General features: G+C 33.2%; 1 long non-coding RNA gene and 1 other non-coding gene across 2 annotated transcripts in view; one reads left to right on the top strand and one right to left on the bottom strand.

Moving 5' to 3' along the window:
- Positions 1-24,985, bottom strand: part of LOC118272597 (uncharacterized) — a 66,701-nt gene that overhangs the window by 18,948 nt on the left and 22,768 nt on the right. The gene's annotated exons all lie outside the window — the stretch shown is intronic.
- Positions 10,025-10,097, top strand: Trnav-cac (transfer RNA valine (anticodon CAC)). Its single transcript has one exon. It is a non-coding gene; the product is annotated as a tRNA-Val (tRNA).

Below are 24,985 nucleotides of genomic sequence, written 5' to 3'. Positions count from 1 at the left end.
GTTTTAATTATGGTAAACCCCCTTATCTAATGGACTCCAATAGTCTGGCATTGAGCTGCTAAAAGCGTTAGACACTATTGATGATGACAATAATTATCATCTTGATGATCCATTATTCAGTCGATCAAAAATCAAAATGTCACGGATTTATAAGTCCCAAGTTCATTTTTAATAACAATAAAAAGTTTGGTCAGCCCTAATACACGCGTACTTACAATCGTAACGCCCGAAACGGGTGCGCACGACCCGGTCTGTGGCGGCGCAGGCGTAATGACACGAGCCGTCACGAGCGCGTCCGATTGCTCCCGAACCCGACGTGCCTGTACGCAATACTGTTATCAAGCTGTCATAGTGTACGCTGAGGTTTGGGTTGAAATGAAAGTAAAGTTTTGTTGTGTACTGGTTACAAGTTCTATTGTTAAGGATAGGGTTCTTTATGGGTGCTATTTTCTATTTGCTTTTCATATTGATTTAGATGTACCTCCTGTATGATATTTTGTTATAATATAAGACAGTATTTCAGATTATCTGTCATCATTTAAAGATTGCTGTTTATTTTTCTTTTAACATAACCACTATCCACCGGTCATTCAGGATCAGTGTAATGTGTCTACGTTTTTGAAAAGAAATATCTTTTTAAGGGGGGGGGGGGCAATTATCCAATAACTTCTCCCGTATTGGGTGAAAGGGAGTGTCAGAATCTTACTGACTAAAAACCACTCCGTTCCTACAGCCTGATTTTCAAGCGGTAGCCCTGGTTAAAAATGGAGACAAACAAAAATCATTTTAAATTAGAAGACGTAGACTGTCATCTCGTATATGTAAAATTTTGATCCCATAACATGGACTCATCACCAGCTAAACTGATTCAACGTATGACTATGTACCCAAGTTATTTCGATAAAATGTAACATATACCGTACATACAAAGTAAACTCATATATGCAATATAAAGCCAGTAAATAAACCTTAAAATCCACCCACAGAAAGGTGGAAGGAGTCTAAAATACGAGAACAACACTCACAAACAAACAAATAAACACATCGAACAAAGTACTATAAAGTCTTACAAATAATGCCGCTTTTTGCAACAAAAGGAAAATAATATTACGGTCAAGTCAACACTAAAGGTAGATCGAATCATGGAGTATAAAGATATGGAGTACACATGTACTGGTTTTACCGACTTCAAAAAAGGAGGAAGTACTATGTTTATATCTACTCTCGAGAGGGTCCCATTTTCCCCTAGGGAAACCAAAAGGAACTTTCGAAAATTATAGAGCCGAGTAATGCGTTTTTTTAATGTTTTAAGTAGATGGCGCCGCAGTCATAAATGGGCGAATTCGAAAAGTCGAACTGAATGCATTGTGATCCTTTTGACCAACTTCTTACTTTGACAATTTTAAAAACAATATTCATATAGTTTTAAAATAAAAAAGCAAATTACGATAATTAATTACCGTACTTAATTTAGTTATGTATGTATACAGAAAAATCCTTTTTCTACAGAAGCGCCAACAAGTAAGACATTTGACTGGTTATCTTAGGTATCTACTTTTCTATCTCATCTCATTTCATCTTTTCCTTTCTCGAAATCCCTTTCACTACCTGTATCTACTACCTTTCCTATCCTATCTCTTTCATATATAATTTTTACACAATCGACTCATACTACTATTTCAGTTTGTTTCCCTACAAGAAGATACTCCTTTACCTTCCACTTCGAATAAAGACATGCGCCAAAGTAATGCGATAGCTCGAGGCACCTGTCAAACGAATTGCTTCGGAAATTATCCGAGTACTCGATACCCCAGGCACATCCACGATTTACGATACCGAATTCCATAATCGAATGCATCAGTTGATAAAAATCGAATGGAAATCGTCCCGTTTAGGTAAGCTTCGATTTACGATACAAATTCGAAAGTTTGAAATCGAATTTAGTGTTTATTTGAAGTAAATGGAATCGCTGTTTTTGCCATATATCTTGCAATCAAGTCTTCTTTATCTTAGGAATTATATGTAGATACTTACAATATCAAAAACTACTGCACCGATATTCGTCATACTCATACTTCATGGTGTTTGCCATTTGTGGCTTTAAATCGACTTTTACAGCAGCAACAAAGATTTTTCTAAGCGTAATTTAATTCCACATCAATTCAACTAACATAAAATGGAACTTAGAAATCCATAAAATACACAAACACGTTTAAAACGGAGTTACCACACTGTAAAACGTATGCGTTGCATTCACATGCTGCCATTTAGTACACAATAAACTTTATTACACACAAGCACTTCACTTTCACCTACTTACTATAACCAAATACGTTCCATCGCCCTGTTAGGGACTACACGGTCGTTAAACAGTCCTACAGTCTATTTTCTATTTAAATCTTTTACTACCACTATACAGCTCTTAAAACTTGGACAATCATGAGCATGACCAAAATAAGTTAACCTCCCAAATCTTTCATAGCTGTAACTAATCTCTTATTGCCGTACCCAGAGACGTTTAATGATTACTTAAACTGTTGCTTAGTAACGATTTTATTCCGAAAACAATTGCTAAGGGCTGGTTTAAGTACAAGGGTAGCTCATCGCCCGACCAGAACCAGACCCGTGCGTACTTAAAGAGCCATCAGACCACCATAGATGGGTCCAGTAGGGCTGACATCTGATCTGAACCGGAGCTGCCGACTACCCAGCGGATTTACCGGAGCTCCGGCTCGAAAGGTAGAAGTAGGAACGGGGTGGTTTTTAGTCAGAAGGAGACTCACTCCTTCTCGCCTCGCCCAAGGCGGAACAAGACATTGGATGATTTTCCCCGTTAAAAAAAGGACCAGTTTAAGTAACCATTAAATGACTCTAGGTATGGCGGTAAATAAAAATGACTTCAGATCTGGAAGGGTCAATGTAAATTGGCTGATTAGGTATTTATAGAGAAAACTTCATGTTTCAAAACGTTTGCTTGGGTTTTATAAATAAAATAGTGTCTTGATTCTTGATAGTCATTTTATGACTTGTTTATTGAGATCTTTTAGCAAGTATTTTTATTCGTTATCAGATTTAGATTACGTTTATGGGTTCCGTGATTTATTTAGTATAAAAAAAATGTTTTTTCTAAGCTCTTTGATAGTGAGAAATAGCTTTATTACCGCTCGTAGTAAAGCCAGGAATAATATTGTGGTCGTGAGAGGTTTTAGAAACAGTTTTTGTGGCGTGAATGTAAGAAAATAGGATAGGAGAGGATTTCCATGACAGTTTTATGCTTTAAAGCAAACTATCTCTATCACAAACATTATGACTAAGCTTTACGAATTAGCTGTTGTGCTAGTGCAAAAGAATTTATTGAAACTGTAACACATGCCATTATGAGGCCCTGAGGTTTTAAGACGCCTCGCCGTCCTCATGCATGAAGGTGTGTTTTCGAAACTTACCAATGGCAAGTACCAATGTGATTTTTTCCGAGTTATATTATTTAGACATCACTCACAAATAGTAAAGGAAAACATCGTGAGGAAACCTGGGATAATATAATTTCTAATTGAGCAAGCGTGGTGATCAATGCTCAAACCCTAAATAGAGCAAGCTGGTGATTAATACTTAAACCCCAACCAATATCTAGAAACAGCACTTAACCCATGGTGTGCCAGAACGCAGATCTACGCGAGACACAATGTATTCGTTTCCTATTGCGTCTTATACATATACTGGTAGGCAATTATACAACCAAGAACACACACACATTTCTATATTTCCGTTTGAGTCAATGAGCATCTATATAAAAGTCACCATAAAAACTATTTTTCATTCAAAACACAGCAGAGTTGAGCAGAGCCTACGTAAAACGAAACTCAGTTTAATACAACCAGTGTCAAATAAATTAATAGAAATATACGACTTTGAACTCGAAAAGTCGAAAATAACCAAAAACATATTATTATTGTAACTATGATAACACACATCCGTGTATTAATGGGGCATCGTAAACGTCTACATTAATTTTATAGTTTTTACTGAATGTTCGCCATTGTCAACGTTTTAATGACTTTGTAATTTTCAATTTTCGAATGATTTATCGTTTGTTGGTTTGTAGTGATGCGCCAGCTGGCTGTAAGCTGTAAAATATTAGGGTACTCCATCAATGATTTTTATAGGTAACTGTGCAGTTTTTCAGTGTTTTCAACTTGATTTTTCTTTCAACGAGTCTTTTGTCAAATCAACAATAATATTAAGGTCCTTTTGAATTATCTAAGCTTGTTGTTCTTTGTTACTGTACCTAACATTCCTTAAATTGGTATGTACAGAAGACCCCTATCTGCTATCGGGATTCAACGCCATGTTTTTGGAAGGTGTATTTCATCTAATGACTTTTCACCTTGGATGAGGCGACAGGGAGTGTAAGAGTCTTACCTACTGACTAAAAACCACCACATTAGTAGCAGCTCCGGAGGATTCAATCCCTGAATTTTAAATTGTATAAGATTGTATACACATACAATCAAAGTAAGGAAAATCCTGACGAGTCTTAGATTTTTGGGGATATTCAAAGAGTTGTTTGAAGAAGAAGAATTGCCCAATTCTACGCACAGGTTCAGACGTGATGGTATTTATGGTAATTAGCCAGTCACCTGTACTACTCTAAAACCACGCCTTCTGATAGTATGATCTCTCCCACGGCGGCTACCAGCGTGAGCTGCCAAAGGTCATGTTTGTAAAATGTCACAGCAAACCTTTAGGTAGGAACAGATAATAATATGAAAATAATTGGCGTACATTTCGTCATATCAGTATTATTTATAATGTCATTAGAACGTTATTAGGAAATAATATATTAAAATACTTAAGGATAGATATATGAATGGCAGGGTATACAGAAGTATTTGTTTGAAACGTCTAGTTTTCGTCATTTATTAGTATTATACCATATATTTAATAAAAATCCTCTAAAATTACATTTTTGTATGAAACGGCTAGTTTTCGTCATTTATTACCTGCCTTCTGCATCAGACCCTTGATCTATTCGCCCAACGACAGCCTCCTAGCCTCACACAGTTCAATATATATTATTACCTAATATGTTTGATTGCCTCTTGCTTTCCATCCATCCATGTAGGTGGTGCTTAGTGTAAGTTTAAATCGACTCTTATGACACCCGTGGAAAGAGTAAGTTTGGTAACAAATATACTTTATACTGTCTTGTATGTCTTTGCTGCTGTTAAACACTCGCATTACTGGCCGATTTTTTATAATTTTGGATGAGTAACTTGTTGTTGCATAGTTGGGACCACCTACCTAAGCTGACAAACTACATTTTCCTCAATCTTAAACCCAAAAACGTCTAGTCCAATAAATCTATACTGTTTAAACTTTTACTGCTTTTTACACTAATTTATATTCTTCAAACACCATAGAGACATTGATTAAAAACCTTAATAAATGGCTTTGCTAGTTTTATGGGCTACTGACCAATGGAGATTTGAGTAAATAAAAGTTACTAAAAAAGATTTATTTTAAATTAATTCGGAGCGTGAGACCCATAAACTATGATTCGATACAATGTTACGATTTAGTGTTATGTGATCAAAATATCAATCATATTAATGTATACCTAACCGAGTTTCATTTTAGCCAGATCTTCAAAGTACAACAGTATGTGCACAAACTCTGGTGCAGTCTCTATTCCCTTGCTCTCTTGGCACGATAAGACATCGATCCCACAATAGACTTATATCGAAAGCCGTCAAAGCAAGAGAGGATCTTCCGTGGTCGGATACTAGGTATCAATTATGGCGAAGTATGAAATTACGTCTACGACCTCATAATATTACAATTTCATCAATACTTTTGTACTGTTAGTTTTACCGTTAAGGAAAAAGACTAAAAAAATCCAGACGTCAATACAAATGATAATTTCTCTTAGAAAAACCCCCGAAACCGTAGATCCGTTTACTAGTCACTAGCCAAAACACATCACACCTCACACAATTTACTACTTAGACAAAAAAAGTTAGTAAAAATAACACCACACACACAAAATCTAATACTAACAAATTCATAGCACGTACATAGGTGTTGAGTATTTCTACGCTCCAAACGTCTTCTAACACATAAAACCGTTGGTATTTCAAACTATCAAGATTTGAGTCAGGTATGGTCAGTCAAGTAAGTTATTCGGTATCAATTTCAACAGCCTGTAACAGCCCATTGCTAGACTTTAGGCCTTTACATAAGAGGAGTTTGATATAATCTCCATGTTTATTTTTTAAAGAGGGATAACAAGCTAATGACTATTCTCGTCTTTGGTAAGGTAAAAGCGAGTGTCAGATGCTGGCAAAAAATCACCCCGTTCCTACTCCTGCTCTTCGAGCTGGAGCCTCGGTAATCCGCTAGGTAGTCCGCGGTTTCGGGTCAACTTCCATGCCTACCTCCAGAAATGAGTGTTGCTGCCCAGTTTCTGTTAAATTTGTGTATGCCTTAGTTGGTTCTAAAGGACACCTGCAAAATTACGTAGTGTTTGTATGAGTGAGGTTACCGGAGGCACTATTATCTCCCTTCTCGTTCCCCAACAACCCTTCCAAAAGGTTAGCATCGCACTGGTGGCGCCTCTGGTGTTTTGGGTGTCCATAGGCGGCGGCGATCGCTTACCATCAGGTGATCCGTCTGCTCGTTTGCCGGCTTATACCATAAAAAAGAAATACATACTTATTTTCTAACCTGCACACTAAATAACATGGCTGACTGTACAAATAACATTGGAGTCAGGTATGTAACTCCTATTTTACATTTATCTTCGCTCGTTTCACCTTACATGTCGGTGCAATGGTATCAAAAACCACTCAATTGTGCTGTAAATAATAGTTTAAATTCATATCACACTTACTTAGGCGCCAACGATGGCGAAGAAAGCGTCAAAAGCCATAAAGTTGACGACGTAAAGATCTTTCTGATTGGTGGACCTGTTATAGGGAACGATGGTTAGAAAATTGATCTCGACATGTTATATGAGTTGTGTAATGTCTTCAAATGCTTTAGTAAGATATCAAATGATGTTTGAAAAAAAAAACTAAGTCAGTCGTTGCATCATTAGTTCTAAATCCCACTTTGGTGGTGTTATGGGATCTGTTTTACTATGTATCGTCATATCTTTTATCCCCGAAGGGGTAAACAGAGGTGCACATTATGGCACGTAATGCCAATGTACAATGTAGGTACATCCACTTTTCACCAGTTCTTTTATAAGTCCCATGTTAATGAGGGTGAGCCTATTGCCATATACTGGACACTATTCCGGACTCCATAAAATCGGAAAAAAGCTTAGCAAACCCTTTGCCCGGCTCAGGAGTCGAACATGAAACCCCTTGCCCAGCAGTCGACCACTCGACCAACAAGGCAATCTGTCTACTATATTCTGTCAAAACGAGCCTATTGTAGAACTAATATTAGGTCTAGTTTTCAGGTCTATGTGGCTCAAAATCCTATTAAAATCTATACAATTTTGCATGATTGACTAACAATACAATATCACAACTTATAAAAACCTAACCTTCGCAAAATATTACTAGATAATAGCCACAATTTCCCCCCAAACCACCCAACACGTTCCAATCATTCAATCATTCACTCATTCAAGTGAACTTTTTTATTTGTAATCGCATAGTGTATGACAGTTCAGCCCGTTCTGTCAATCATAGACAAGGGAACGTGGGATACGTCAATCATGGCGGGAACTAACATTTTGATTGACATTCAATTAGCTATGGCTACGTATTTTGCGTATACCAGCTCACACATGAAACTATACATCTCCAGTATATCATGGTCTCGGATTGTACGACCGTTTTGCAGATTCAAGGGTCAGCTTATACTGGTTGTGTAGTTAGGTTTGTAATGTGTTGTTACTGCTACAATTATTTTGTTTCTTAATTGTTTTGTGTAATTATAGGATTTCGGATCGATGTTTGAAAGTTTGTAGGTGTTTAATTATATTGTTTCGTAAATCATTGATTTAAAAATGTTAAATTAATTAGATACTTAGATAGTATTTTTGTTTAGCTGTCTGGTTAATCAACTGACTGTCTGACTTGCAAATTGGGTAGAGATACAAGTTGTTTCAGGATTAATAAGTACATCATATCAAGAGCGTATTCGTGGCCACTGCTGACCAAAGGCCTTTTCTGACTCGGAGAAGAATTAAGCTTTAATCACCACGCTTGCTCAATGCGGGTTGGCGATTTCAAACTAATAATTAGAAATGGTAAGCTCAGGCTTCCTCCCGATGTTATTCTTCACCGTTACTCAGTGGTGGTGTGTCAGAAAGAAACCCAAGGGTCAGATTGAAAGATTTATGAATTTGACCATCATCTTTAGTACCGTTCAGATTGAAAGATATGTGAATTTTGAATGAAATTGACTATCATCTTCAGTACCATCAGAATCGAATCTAATTGAACCTGTCATGATCAAAATCGATGGACAACGCATTAACTGTAATTAGCTAACTATACTAATTAACGAAGTGAGCTAGAATTTCATTCATTCATTCATTAGTTCGTTCGTTCGTTCATCGACCCAAATCCGAATAATTAGTAAGCATTCAAACTATAGTAGTTAAAGAAACAAGTTTGAAACGTTGACTGACATTGTTACGATCGCTTTTTGAAGGGAATAATAAATTATGACTAATTAACATACTTATTAATGAGATCGAATCAATATGATAAGGATTGGAAAGGTTTTTTGTGAACACCCGTCCACTTTTAGAGATTTCAATACCTTTTTGATATTAGTTTTTGGTAAATTTTGGTTTCTTTAGGGTTACCAAAAAATTTTGAGTAAAAGCACGGAGTCTGAAATTTTAAACGGTAAGTATGTGGCAAGAAGATTAGCCCTACTGTTACTATGAAATTCATAACATAGGTGAAAATTGCTTACCGGGGTCCGCGGACGACGAGCTCGGGTAGAACCGAACCGCCTCAAAGAGCCATCAGACAACCACAGATGGGGCCGAGAAACGCCGATGCCGACCCGGAGCTGCGCACTACCTAGCGGGTTACCGGAGATCTGCCTCAAAGCAGGAGTAGGAAAGGCCACCCCGTGTTTAGTTAGTAAGAGTCTGACAATACCTCTCGCCTGGGGAGAAGACAATGGATGATTTTCCAACTCAAAAAAGGTGAAAATTGCGTATTACATTATAAATGTAGATGTCTATACATTTGAGTGGGTAAAAACGTGTCTTCATGTAAAGATACTAATTATACCCATTATTTAGGGATTCATAAGTCAAGATTTTCCTGTTTTAACTCAACATTTCGTTGCAACACACAAGTCAATCTAAATATAACCAATCAAAACAACAAAATAAGTACATAACACGCAATAATTGCTCCCATTCTCTAATATTAAATTATATAATAACTCATGTATAATTGTTTCTCGGTACTTAAGAAATCGAGTTATAAATAGCTCGACATTTTATGATAGTACTCCGATGCCCCCTATTGCGTTTCTGATATGATATCTAAGTAGGTGTAGTAATATTGTGAAGAGGATAGATTTGGTTGTTTGTTTGTTGTTTTTTTTTTTTATATGCCTTTAACCGATGAGCATGCATGAAAAGACTAAGGACTGTTGATGAAGCGGAATAAGTTAGTATATAAGATTCGTAGCAATTGGCGTTCCATAGTCTCTGCTGACATCCATGGTAGACAGGTGTGAGGTTATGTATGTATTTATAGCTGAAATTTAGTAACAAATTCGGTTACCATTGGAAAGTTTAGTTTTCTCTTTGCGTTTAAGAAGTTAGTTGTTTATACTATCAAAGAGCAATTTTGATTGAAGAAGATATTACCTTAAATTCCACACGGGCGAAGCACTAAGTGCAAGTTAGTTAACAATATTAGTTATTTATTATTAACGACCCACTTGTAAAAGATTTATAACCCTTTTATCATAGTGATAGTATATCGGCGTAAGTTATCTAAACCAATACAACTGTAATTTCGACGCTTGAAAATAAGTTTCCGTAGTGTAGCGGTTATCACGTGTGCTTCACACGCACAAGGCCCCCGGTTCGATCCCGGGCGGAAACAGTGTCTTTTTGCTAATTTAATAATTTATCTTTTACATTTTTTTGCTTTTATTTTTAATTGTTTGCAAATATTTTTTGTTATTTTTTCAGTAATTTTATGGTTATAATTATTTTTCTAACTCTTAAGAAGTACGTCTTAACTAACTAACTGAGAACCTATTTAAATCTTCTCTAAACAAATTGAAGATATTTTTTTTTAGTTTTGAGACTAATTATTATTGATATTGACCTATGGTAATATTCCCATGCTGCGATTTTGCTATCTTAGGTGAAGTAACCCTTAGATAATAATGCCTTATATAGCAAAAACGCAGGGCTGCGACGTAAAAATCAAAGTTTCAAAAAATCTGCTGTCAAAGCAATAAAATTATCACGCAGGAATTCCAAATTCAAAATTCGAACATACGACAAACTGCCATTTAAAAAAAAGTCACGACTCCTAAAGCCGAGTACACACGTGCATCGCCCGCATGAATAAAAATTATAAAACAAAAAAAAAGTAAAATAATAATTCGGTACAAAATTGATTTGCATAAAAGACTCCTTTTTTATGAACTACGGGGCGCCCGAACAATTACTCCATTGTTCTTAGTTATTCAGAAAATAATTAAAACAATAGGCTCACAGTGTGCCCTACGCTTTAGAGCCGTTTATTGATGCGGGTTCTTTTAACCGACTTTAACGAAAGGGGTGAAACTGGATCTAGTTTTTCGACAAAGATTTTTTTTTTAATATATTCGTCTTTAGAAGATTTGAATTAATTTTATTTCGACCAATTTTGAGAAATGCTTAATATGTATATGTAGATATGCTAATTCTAGACAATCCGGTAGTTTTTAAATAGTCAAATTCAATACTTTTTTCGTTATGTCGAAAACGCAAATCTTACTATGAATATTGTAGGACATTGCAACTTTTGAAGTCATAAAATTTTAGCATACTTATTTCTCAAAAATTAAGTAAGAAAATTAAAAAAATAATTAAGTATATTGTCAAATAATTAATGAAAACACGATCATTTTGGAATATTTTGATGTATTGTAATATTTTTTTGACCTCGAAAACTACTCAATTAGGTATAAATTATCAAACTGACTAAGTAATTAGTCCAAATTAGTAGTAGATGATTTTTTAAAGCTATACCTTAGACATGTTTAAGATGGATGACTGTATAATAATATATACTAACTTGTATACCTATGTACTCATATATCTCGTTCCAAAACTAGAAACATGATTATATAATTTATATATTCCCGAAAATATATTTAAAAAACAATTAAACATACATAAAACTGGACACAGAGCAAACCGCAGCTATTAATTAACAAATTAAGTCTAAAATTGCCATAAATCCTGGATTTTATTATGAAATATTTACGAATCTGACGTTTATATACTAATTAACATATTACATAGAACTATATATTTTTTCTAAGGGGGCTGTGGGTGGGTTTTTAGTGCATAGGTAAGCTATCAAAATATTTAATTTAGTAGTTGCTGCATTATTAATGGACAAAATTAAATTTGATTTACTTAGAAAGAAGAAAGAAATGATATTTTATTTACCACCCACAAGTAGGTAATAAATAAACGTATATAACTTACTATAACTTAAAACTAAAATAAATTAAATCAAAATAAAATAAAAAGTTGAATCAGGTAGGTATATAAGTATAGATATATAACTTTTGTGTTTCGATAAATTCAGTATTAGCTCGATGAACATTAAAAAAAATTAAGTAGTATCTATTTTTTTATATGTACTTAGTTATAGAATGGCGTTTGGCCACCATGTCGCCTGGTGGTAAGCGATGATGTGGCCGACGATGAAGCACGCCTACCTATGAGCAACCTGTTCACTTGGAACTTGAAGACACCCAGGTTGTATTTTTCAGGAAACACAGATTCCGGTAAAGATTTCCATTCCTTAGCTGTTCTCACGAAGAAACTCGAAGTAAAACGCTTCGTGCGGATTGATGGAATATCAACCATAAACAGGTGACGCCTTGCCGTTTGTCTGGTAGTATGATCTATTTATTCATTACTTGATACCAATAAGGTCGCAAAAACCGTATTCCAATTGGAAAAATCAAATCTTTTCTAATCAGGGTTTTTACATACCTACTTAGCAGAGACAATGTAAAGCGAATTGCTACGAATCTTACATACCTCTTTCGCTTCATCAACTGTCATCAGTCTTTTCATGCATGCTCGTCGATCGAGGAATTTTAATTTAGCTCTTCTTTAATTAACTCTTATCTTAACAGCGTATATAACACTTTGTCTCCAATTCAGTCTATATATGCCCGTCTAAGGTGCTCATTCTCGACATTCCATTTATGTCTGCTCTGTATACTTCTTTCGTAAAATTTCTTTCATCCATGGCTTTTTTACCCGACTGCGCCAGAAGGAGGGTTATGTTTTTCGAGAGTATGTATGTATGTATGTATGTATGTATGTATAATTGTTTGGCACGCTCTGCAGCCTAAACGGCTTGATGGATTTTGACTTGAGAGGTGTCGTTAGATTCGTATTTACTGTGAGAGTGACACTGGATATATCAAAATGTTTAAAAAACAAAATGGCGGATTTTTGGCGCCAAATTCGAATATTGCTCACTCTCTAGCCTAAACGACTCGATGGATTTTGGCTTGAGAGGTGTCGTTTGATTCGTATTTACTGTGAGAGTGACACTAGATATATAAAGATAATAAAAAAATCAAAATGGCGGATTTTTGGCGCCAAATTCGAATATTGCCCACTCTCTAGCCTGAACGACTCGATGGATTTCAGCTTGATAGGGGTCGTTTGATTCGTATTTACTGTGAGAGTGACACTAGATATATCAAAATATAATAAAATATAAAACTAAAAAAATATAAAATAAAAATAGGTAATTTAAAAAACTAAAAAACCCGACTGCGTTTTTTATAACATAAAAATGAAAAAACCCTTTCTAGAATGGGTTCCGACTGCTTAAATTTTTCTTATCTTCTTGTTTTAGGGTTTTTTCATTTTTATGTTATAAAAAACGCAGTCGGGTTTTTTATTTTAATGATTAATTATTATTTATTATTTTTTTGATGATGATGGTCTTAATGACAATTTGGCATTCTCTAACAGTCAACCTTAGTGTGATGCAGAGAGACAACAGTAGGTGTAAAAGTTTGAGATATTTTTGAAATATTTTAACATTTGTATTGACATCTTAATTAACACAATAGATACAAAATATATTACTGTATATTATATTATATCTTATCACTATCATGCAATCTAATAACACGTTGCTGAAATGTAAAACCAAGTCACACCTGATGAAATCTAAAGAAGAATTTTAAGAAGAAATATGTTAAGAAATATTATATAGAAAAAGAAAAACAGATCGACATAAATATTGTCAAACCACCTAATGTTTTATAAAATATTCTCTCAATACTAATAGATTTGTCCGTTGTAGATACCTATATACATAGCTATTTATAAAAATAATATATTTAAATCCAGTAAATAAAAAAAAGGAATTAAAATGTATATATGAATGAGTTATGATCATGAATGACAGGTTTGGTATTTTTATTCTCCTGCCTGGACAACGTAGAAATTTGAATTAATTATAGTGTTATAAAAATCAGTAAATGATTATTCATATTTATAAATAAGTAGCAAGATATTTAAAGTATCTTGTATACCTTGAAATCTCAATTTAAATCATGTTTTTTTATAAGTAACGATTATATTTCAATACTTTTGACCGGTTATCAGATTATGAAGCCGAGAACGAAACTAACGAGTTTGAAGCCTAATTAGAAAATTTTATCGAACATTTTTATTTTAAACTAGCTGGCCCGGCAAACTTGAAATTACCTCTAATTTTTGTTTTCTTATCTTAAAACCTTCTAATACAAACTACGCCCTTCTCTATTTTTCAACATACAGACCCAAACAAGTATTTACAAGTTCCCAACAAACTCCTTATTCTATAAAAAATATATAAAAAGGATAGAATTGACGGTACAAAACAATGTACCTACGAATTCTAAAGTATGTGCCTATAATACTAGTCACTTACTTATCACACCTCTACAAACAAAGACACATAATAATATCATAACAAAAGCACATGACATAAAGAACAATAGTGATTCAAAATAACCCATCAAAGAATACCAACCGATGGTGAGTGATAGTAACTCTCCCTTAAACAATCTAAATGCAGATCTTCATATTGCAATAACACACGAACACGACAGTACAGTAATGGTACAGTGCCATTAAGATAGTACTACACCAGGTGTGTCCAAAGCTATTAGAGTCATATCCCCATTTTCACCAACCTCACCTAAATTTTATGGCATGCTTTAGCGAAAATAACTGACATTTAATGTCGTTGTCACACCAACCCACAAGCAACACCTAACATATAACCAAGGGGTTAGTTAAGGTGCAATGTTACGTCAAGTGATTCTTAGTTAACCACTCTAACGTCCGGCCCGCGCGACCGTTTATCTCTCTAACGTCCAGCCGCGCACGGCATCCGAACCGCGCGCGACTCGCAAGTTCGTCGTAACAAAAAACCTATATAGCTACTGATCCGTAATGCCTAGAATAAAGAAAAGAATACCAAAAAAAAGATAGAAAAATACTCTACAATCTTAACGATTTTTTTAAATCTTTAGTTAATCTTTAAAATACAATAAAACGGGTTAAACATGAAACACAGAAAAAAAAACAGAATTATTTCTACCTTTTTAGAATATACGGCACAACTATTGCATATTTTATCAATAAAATATTTTTACAACAAACTAGACTCATTACCCTTTCTTTTGATGTATATATGATTATATTCGGTTAACTCTAAGTATTGTAATTAAATCGAAAGAAAACACTACTCGTAATTTTACACATCAAAAAACCTGAGGAACACATTGACATTATTATGGAATCTTCAATGAATTTAGTATATTTCTCTTTGAAAAATGTATTATTTTGCTTATTACGAAATGTATTTTGATATTTTATATACTATTGTAATGCAAAGTATGTAAAATATGTATAAACAAAACTAAAAGTGGCCAACACCATACGACCGGCCATTTTTTTCGAAACAATCGTTTGAAGTTAAAATTAGATTTATCAGCTAAAACTGTAATATTTATACATCATCGTAAAGCACAAATCTTCTAGTTTATTTTGATGTGTAACACTTGCAAGATAAATTAAACAAAACTGTAGTATTTACGACATAATTGTTGGAACTCACAAAAACACTTCAAAAACGAGTCAATTAACTTTAAAAAATTATATTTTGTTTGTCAAAGCATATTACAACGCCATGTCTTATTTTTTCGTCGAACAATTTATTCAGCTGTATATAGATAATCAGTCAAAACTCACCAAACAAGACCGTATTTTAAACTAGAGGAGTTAAACAGAACTAGTCGCTTTGGATACTATAGTATCCATGGACGTATGACGCTCCTTTTTTTGGATACCGTGCTATCCATGGACGTTAGAGTGGTTAAGGAACAGTCTAGTGGTGATAGGTGGAAACGGTCATGACGATCATATGAAAATAGAAGACATTTTATGGACTTTTCTTTGGTCAAAATATTAGTACTATTTTTATGTCATTTTATGTGTATATAGGAACATAATTTATCACAGTTGTTGTAAGTAATATAGACATTGTAAAATCTCCGTTAAATTTAAGATTGCTGGTTTATGTAGTAAAATTAATGGCATAGATAGGAAGAAGAAGAAAGATGTCTCTGATCTCTGGGCATCAGGCGATGGAACAAATGCTGGAGTTAATTGGTACTTCAGTAATTACTGAGTCAAGAGAAGACCAAATATGTACTTTTGTCTTTGTGTATATCAGCAACATTAAATTTGAATACTACTACTGTCATTTACTTTCTACTGCGTGTTACTACACGCAGAGATGATACACCTACTTACACGTATTACAGTTTAAATCTATTAGTTATGAAAAAAAAACCCATAGAAATTGAACCACTAATGCAATCAATTTCCACTACGATAGGAATTTCTTACATACTAGGTTTCCGATGACTTGTATTACAAAGAATTTCAACCAAACCCTCTTGAGTTGAGAAATTTACCGTAAAATATTTTCCTTATATCGCAATTCGTAACCAATGGAGATCCGTGAACAGTTATTAGAAATAATTTATAGTTACGATGACGGTGAATCACTTAGAATGATGAAATGTTGCTAGAAGAATCGTCATTGGACTGTTAAGGCAATAATGAAAGGTAATCATGAGTCAGATGCAAAGGTTCTTATGTTAAAGGCAGTAAAGATGATTTTTCTAATTAGTGACTTAGGTGTAGATGATGAAACTAATGAGTGAGTTCGTAATGTTATTAGAAAAATCTATAATTTGATAAATGTTAAAACGTTTTTGAGTAAACTAGTATTTGTACTCAAAGAATGACTGACTCAACTTAGCGGGAACACTGCCGTGCCTCCTGATAAGGAAACATATTAAGGTTATAATGCTTGTCATTACAGGAATCATTATGTTCGTTTTCTTGTCCGTCGATTTCCTATGTACTATCATACTATGTCTGTTGTCCAATAAGACTACAATTAATTTTCTTATTAGATTTTAAATCTGACCAAGTGCGTAAATTGGCATACCTTATATATGTATTTTCTTACTTCTCCATTTTCTTCTTGTAGTTCTCGTAGGTTTTGAAAACATGTAGTTCATTGAAAGAAGATTTTTTATTTACACCTACTTAACCGAATTCATCTAGCAAATGCTCATTCACACTACCACCACCAGTGTGTATCCCTTATTCCAATTCTCAAACCACATCAGCCTCAACAGCTCCTGGTACATCAAGATTAAATCCATAAAAAACAACATTTTCTCCCATTATTAGAAAAAAGTCGTTGACAATATAAGTGCCATCTTTGATGTCTCCCCTCTCCACAGACGAATGCGTGCATTATTATCCACTGATCTTTGATCATTGCTGTCCCATAATGGAAGTGTGAGGACTGTGTATAGATATATGGATTCTTTACACTGTCTGTGTGTTTATGAGCTGGCTTATAAAAGATTAGAAAGAGAATTCGTATTCCCAAACTGGCTTAGGTATTGAAATGAGTAGAATATCAAAATCAGTAGAAGATTTTACTTGATACATTATTCTTGATAATGCCGATCAGTACGAAAAATATAGTTGCTGCTTGAAATGGTGCTCTTGAATATAAGCCTCTAGTATGGCTTATGACTAGTCAAGTTCCTCGTCCAATAATGACAGGAGTAAGCCGAAAAATATGATATAATTTAGTATGCCTCACGTATGTTTTAATAGAAATCGAAATACATATTTTCTATAGGTTTTAAGCACTATGAAGCAAAAACCATTTTAATTAGTAAAGAACCATATAATGCAACTACTATTATTACGTCGTTGGAACGAGTACATTTTTTATCTAAAAATGCAAAAAATCTATTGCGCATACCGCATCCATTTGGACCCCAAAGTTTTATTTTAACCCTTCTAACGCAGTTGTTTTTAATACCATATTTCGTGCACGAATTCTCCGGACCTTATTTGCATACGCGTTTGTTAATATGACCCGACGATTTTTTCCAAATACTTTCAACGTGTAAGAAAAAAACAGCACCAGCGTAGGGTTAATTTTTTTCTCTTAAAACAGAAAAAAATATAATTGTCATTCTAAAAAAAAAAATGTTTTAAAAGAAAAGGAGTGTTGCCTAATTTTTTGTTTCTTTTTTTTTGTAGTTCCGAATGCATCTGCTCTTTTTTTCTTGATTTTTATTAGTATGTCATTATATTTAGAGTGTGTATTGTATTGCAATATTCCAATTTGCATATAAGCAACTCCACATTGTTATATTGTTTAATTTTAATACATCTGCAACGGTATAAATGTTCGCGACCGTTGGAATAATTACTTAGAGGTTATTTAAAAAAAATATATATATATGATGAGTAGTTTATAATTCAATATGCGACTAATTTATTACAAGTAAGGCGTAAATTAATATGCTACTGATACTTGTCTTTATTTTTTTTTACATCTTTTGCAAGATGAGTACGTGTTATTTAAAAAGTTAAAAACAATTATTTGTTCACGCCTCAACATAATTTACAACGAATGAATGAATTTTTTAAAATATTATATTTGCAAAATTTATGCTCAACTACCTAATGGACATTTGTAAAAATGAATTTAATATTAATCGAGAACCGGGTGATAAATTCTACAACTAATTTTATTATTTATCGATAAATCATTGAATCCATTTAGAAATACAAGCTTATTATTTTTCTAATAAAAAAACTTTAGTGTAACGAACACATGTACCCATAAAATTATGTAAATATAAAATTACTTGACCAATAACAAGCGTTTTAGTAAAATTGTAACAAGCTTCATTAAATCCCAGTAAAAACGCTAAGACAGGCCTGATTACCATCTATTACTCTGCCTTATAAAAGTATAAGCTATTACAATACCGAATAACCGGTTCGGACCGGTTCTCACTAGTTTCTCTGGCCATCAACTTTTTCAAATTTAGTGAACATTGAGATTAAAATTATTGGTCGTTCGGACCTGTCTAGCTGCGAACGGGTTAACTACATATATAGCGAGTTTAAACGAACTGTTAAATACTGAATATAGTGCCTGTTAATGTTTTCCATGGTATCCATAAAAAGTAATGAATAAGAGCGTGTATTTTAAATGAGAAATATGAATAAGAACGAAGCGGTTCCAACTATTTAATTTTAATTGAAAATCAAGAATTTCCTGTCTTTCCTAAACCCAAATTATATAGGAAATGCATTGATTGCGTTTAACTTTTTAGAATCAATTTTCTTACGAGTCTGATACAATTTAAATCAATATATTAAAGCTGAAGAAAGATTATGTTTGGTTGGTTGCGCTAATCTCCGTAGGGCGTGGTAGCAAGATATTTCTGCATAGCCCAAGTTTTGACGAATACCTATTATCATGGGCTAATTTCCCCTATATCTCATTATGGGACTTAAGACATGGGATATAAGGAAGGTTTTTCTATAATCGCTTTCAATATTACCTGTCCTAAGGTTATGTAATAAGATTTACTATAAACTATCACACGTGTATGCGCCTGATGTTTAAAACATTTAATTTGTTTAAACGAGCCGCCATTATGTTTTTTAGAAACAATTTATTGTTATTGGTTACCGTTGCTTGTAGGGCTTGTTTGAAACTTTTTTTTTGGTTAGAAATATCGATTGATTGATTTTTTAATTTTTTCGGTTGACTTCGTCCAAAGTGTTATGAAACATGGCGATCGACCTCAAAAATTAACAATCCAAGCAACTTTTTAAAACATTGACGTATCAGCTTAATCGGTCTAGACATAGTAGATATTCTATTTATATTAACTAGGTTTCTTTTTTTACATTTTGGAGTAAAATTTTAAACTTTTTAAAGTATTTCATTCATTTCAGACGTGCATGAATGTCTCATAAATAATATCCTTAGTTAAGCCACTCTATCGATTTCAAAAATCAAAACAACTTTGAATAGATAGAAAAAAAAAAACAAAACCGAGGTGGAATGTGTTGATGACCTAGGCTAAAACATTCCAAATATTATCCAATTAGAGTTAGCCAATAATTATTGTCAGTTATAACGGTACAATCTATAACCAACCGCAAACTTGTAAGACAACTAGAATTAAGAGTTTTTTCACCAATGACTAGGGCAATGCCTTTTGGAATGGCCTAAAATGATTTATTAATTATTGTAGAGGTAGTAAAAATACCGCATTCATTTTAACACGGCTATAAATAATAAAATTTTGTTAAACAAAACGTTTGTGTGGGTTTTAAAATGTTACAAAATGATTTGTATAAGCTGAGCTCTGGAATTTTTTGATTGAATTTCTTGTATGAGTAGGTTGTCGGTTTTGATTTTGTATTTAATTTTATATTGTGTTAGTTACTGACCACCTCTTGTATGCTGGTTTATATGAGACACAATACAAAACTCATTGTGTCTTGAAATCTGATCTTCGGGTTATTTCTGGGCTGCATTTATTGGTGTTTGAGTCGTTATTCAGAACACTTTAGGTACGCTTAAATGCACCGACTAATAAAATCATATTACAAGCATGTTGTGTATGTCTCAAGAAAACATTCAACAGCTTCATCATCATCATCAAACTATCTTCGTCCACTGCTGGACATAGGCTTCTCCAATGGCACGCCACTGAGCTCGATCTTCAGCTCTACGCATCCAACCACCACCAGCCACCTTGCGGATATCTTTACTCCACCTAGCTGAAGGGCGCCCTACACTACGGTTGCCTAATCGCAGTCTCCACTCTAAAACACGTTTACCCCAACGATCATAGGTTCTGCGACAAATGTGACCGACACACTGCCACTTCAGCTTGCAAATCCTTCAACAGCTTCTCAGTAGCAAAATATCAACAAAAGATATTCAAATCAGCAATGATATCAAGGACCTACCCTTACCGTACATTAAATAAATTATTAAATTTGAATATTCTTCACACAGTCGACATACGTCAGGCCAGCACCACAGCCGTGAGAATTGTAACACAATACAGAAATCGAACGTCAATTGATTACTCGTATGTTTATGCAAATTTCCAAGTACCCACATTTTGAAATTTGAATTTTAAATTTTATTTTTCATTCTTGGAATGTCGCAGAGCTTTCTACTTATTTTAAAGAAGGGTTATGCAAATTTTTGGGTTTAGATAAAATTTTGAATTCAGGTAGCGTTTATTACAATAAATCTAATTGTGTTTGTGTGTTTGGTATTTTTTAAGATGGTTGAACTGAAAATATTTAAATTTTCGAAGCTCGCCACTATATTTGGGTCCCATGAGAATGTAAGGAGTTCTTACTGGGCGGATTATACTAAATTGTAATTTAGATTAAGTTGGTCCCGAAAAGTCTTCTTCAGAGAGAGAGAGTATTATTTCTATCTGGAGCAATATTATTTGTGAAGAATATGTTGAGTATTTTTTAATAAAGTAAAATGTTTAAATGTCTATCATATTTTAAACTTGACTACAACTTGAAATTTTAAACCATATAGTATTAAAAAGTTTCAATTTATAATAAAAATTTTAAACTTTAAATTTAAAAACACATATTATGCTTTTAATTAATAAAAAGCCGTCATTAACACCAAACAGCACTTTCCAATCGATAAAATTTAACACCAACAGGTGTGTAATGTGTATAGAAAATATCCAAATCCCATAGAAAGTTTACTTTATACTATTTTATGGTCAAATAAGGTTTTATGGTGTAACGGTAGCGTCATGGGCCTAAGAACCCAATGGCGTTTGTCAAGAACTTTATTTTATTGCCATGAAATCATTACTTACATTAATCGTTAAAAATTTAACGACTCAACGACTCGGTTTCAATTCATCGGCTGTTTTAGGGTTAAAATTACTTTTTTTTTCTTTTATTTTCTATTTTACTTTTGATTTAAATTTGTATTATGTGTACATTTATACAATTTTATTACAATACAATAATTTCAATATTGGATACAAAATCTAAAATTCAAAATTCAACTTTAAAATTAATAGGTCCTATATGGTAAAGCAGGTACATTTTTATCTTTTCATAAAAACATATTTTTGAGAATTTGATATTCAAGGTTAAATTATCTATTTCCAAAATCATGGTGAACCAGATCATAAAATGATTTTAAATTGTTACTAATCGATTATTTTTAAATGTTTTAAAAATATTTAAAATAATATTTGTAAAAGATGCCTATTTAATATTAAATTCGTAACGAATACATCTCATAGCATTTTTTATATGATACCTAAGTGTTATTTTATGCAACAGAAGTTGAAATATTTTTCAAAAAATATGTCTATTAGGTACCAAATTATTAATATTTTGGTTTTAAATAATTCGCATGTTATGATAATTATAATATTCCGAAATTCCATGATATTATTATTATAATTTAAAATACTAACATACACGTGCACAACACAAAAAGTTTAAAACTCATTTAAAACAAAAATTCGAAAAAATATTTGCACAAACATTTTTTTGCGTACTGGTATCAAACAATCAAACAAGTTAACATGCAATAAAAATGTTTACCTACACAACTTTCGGTCCCACCCACATGTGGTGAGCAACATCACTGTGCACCCCCACGACTGGGAAGCTCTGCCAAATCGCCCTTTGCCAATCAATCCCAACATCGACTCACGATTGGTTACCCCACATATCCCATCCCCAAAAACCACCCTACTTACAACCCTAAATCACGCATACCGCTTAGGGCGCCAGAGGTCAACGTAAAATGGATACACACGTATGATGCAATAAAATTTTTATTTTCCATGATTTCCCCCGTTTCGGGGATCCTCGGCTATACCCGTGGGGATTCGACCAATCAAATTAAATTCGCGATTGACGTTCCATTCGCTTTTTGAAATTCGGAATCAGCATCTAAACGTCATCGTTGGGGTATTTTTTTGTATAGGTACGTTTTTTTTTATTATTATAATATATACATTATTGCTAGAAAAGTTTTGAAATGCGTATTTTTCAAATACCCTTTGTCTTTTAGTTACTTATTTGTAAACTTAGGTACTACTAGGTAGACTGACGACATCGTTAGAGTCACGGGGAGGCAGTGGATGCAGGTGGCGGCTTGTCGTTCTACGTGGAGGACTAAGAGGAAGGCGTTTGTTCAACAGTGGACGTCTTTCGGCTGATGATGATGATGATTATAAACTTAATAAATACATCTAATTTCATTACTAATTACATCAATCACAGTGGAAAAACACAAGAAAGAGCTAATTTTAAACTATTCCCATTAAAATTTAAAGTTTTCTTTCTACACCATTTTGAAAGTTGATTTATTTAGTTTTTTTTTTTCTAAATGGCTGTTCATGGTTATATTTGGCATCGATGAGGTTATTATGACAGCTTTACATGGGAGGTGTGTCCTTACTAATAGCCTATGAATATATTAAACGTCTTACAAATTATAACACGGCCATATTAATATTAGGTGTTATTATTATATAATGTTTCCTATGATGTCAACAACATTTTAATGTTATAAAACGAATTAAGATGTTTTTTCGAAGACTACTAGAGTTAGCCATTATAAAATGTTTTTCTATTTTTAAATATATTTCAAACTTTATACAAATGCTTTTTTCTATTTTTAAGTTTTTTTTTTAACTTTATACAATAAAATAATTTTCTTCTCGATTGTGGGTGTGATGCAAATATATATTTTAGACTAATAAATAAAATTGGAGTGTCTCTTTGTAATATTGAAATAAATTACTAAACATTTTACTATTTGCATTTGAATATACCATACCGTAATATTTTGTATATTTTTTGTCTGTATGTTTATTTTCGATAATCTCGAAAATGGCTGGACCGATTTTGACGGGACTTTTACAGGCTTGTAGCTGATGTACTAAAGAGTAATTTAAGCTACTTTAATTAGTCCCAAAATCTATATATACCTAATCCACAAGAGTGAAACCGCAGTAACTCTTATTCCAACACACATAGAGTTCTAATTACAAAATCTTCTCATAAGTTAAAAGGGCCAAACACATATTAGGCAGTACAACGCATGTTCTTTGCGTGGGAGCTCAAAAGACACAAACAATTTTTTTCTATACAGTCTATGGTAACCATGTTTTGTTTATGGTATTGATACTTTTTCTCAGTAACACAAAATGTGTTTTGAAAAATATTTGTTTTAAAAAGTTAACTCTTAACATATGTATGTATGTATCTTGTTTTTTAAGTTAAAATGCGTTGGGAAGGGTTAGTTATGATGTTGTAACTAGTAGTGGGTTATGCTTTGAATATTTTGAAACAAACTGATGACTCAGAGACATTTAATGATTACTCGTACTTAAACTATTCCTTAGTAACGATTTTGTTCCAAAAACAATTGCTAAGGACTGTGTTAAGTATTCATTAAATGACTCTAAGTGCGGCGGTTAGTCTACATAGAATACACCGTTTTAGGTGAACTGATTTTGATGCGGTTTTGAGTATAGTATATTTTATTTTATAGGTTTTAGGGATATATCTGGACAAAATAAATGGAGGTGGTAAAAAAACCCTTTTAAGAAAATCGTTATTATATTATGAATGCCAAAGTTAGTATAAAACTTTACCTACATATTACATTTACCTATACATATTATCTACATAATTATGTGAACAGAAAATATAGAAAACAGATATGCTGCAAAACTTTAAAATCATTATCTCCAACAACATGCTTAATTGGCTCGGATTCGTTAATTAAGTATCTAATGACTAAATTACTTTATCCTAGTAGATACATGGTTTTACCTTATTATATGATTTTAGGTACCTACTAACCTAACCTAACGCGGTATAGAGGGGGCAAAACTTTAAAAAAATATAAAAGGAAATAGCCAAATTTAGTTATCTTGGACCCAATTCAATTAGTAAAATTTACCAATTTGTATAACTCTATTTGATAAAATTAATTTATAATATTTCAATACAATCTATGTATGTTGAGCAGGAAACCTACAGCAATATTATTTCACAAGTAATTGTTTTTCATCTCATACAGTCCCAAAGTCTCAAGTACAGCGCCAAACTAGATTATTAATTTAGTCGTTAATAGAGAAAATAAAAGTTGATACATAGTGCAACTTCTTTGTGCAATCGTTGTGTGACGATTGTTATTACATCCATCTACTTCCTAAAATAGTATGATAACTATCTACAGATATAAAGTAAATGTACTCTATTGAATACTAAATTGTAGACTAAAAACTCTTACTT

Source organism: Spodoptera frugiperda, chromosome 4, assembly GCF_023101765.2.
Source record: "Spodoptera frugiperda isolate SF20-4 chromosome 4, AGI-APGP_CSIRO_Sfru_2.0, whole genome shotgun sequence".
NCBI classification, from domain to species: domain Eukaryota; kingdom Metazoa; phylum Arthropoda; class Insecta; order Lepidoptera; family Noctuidae; genus Spodoptera; species Spodoptera frugiperda.
Note: the sequence above shows the minus strand (reverse complement) of the source record. Positions and strands in the feature narration are given on the sequence as shown.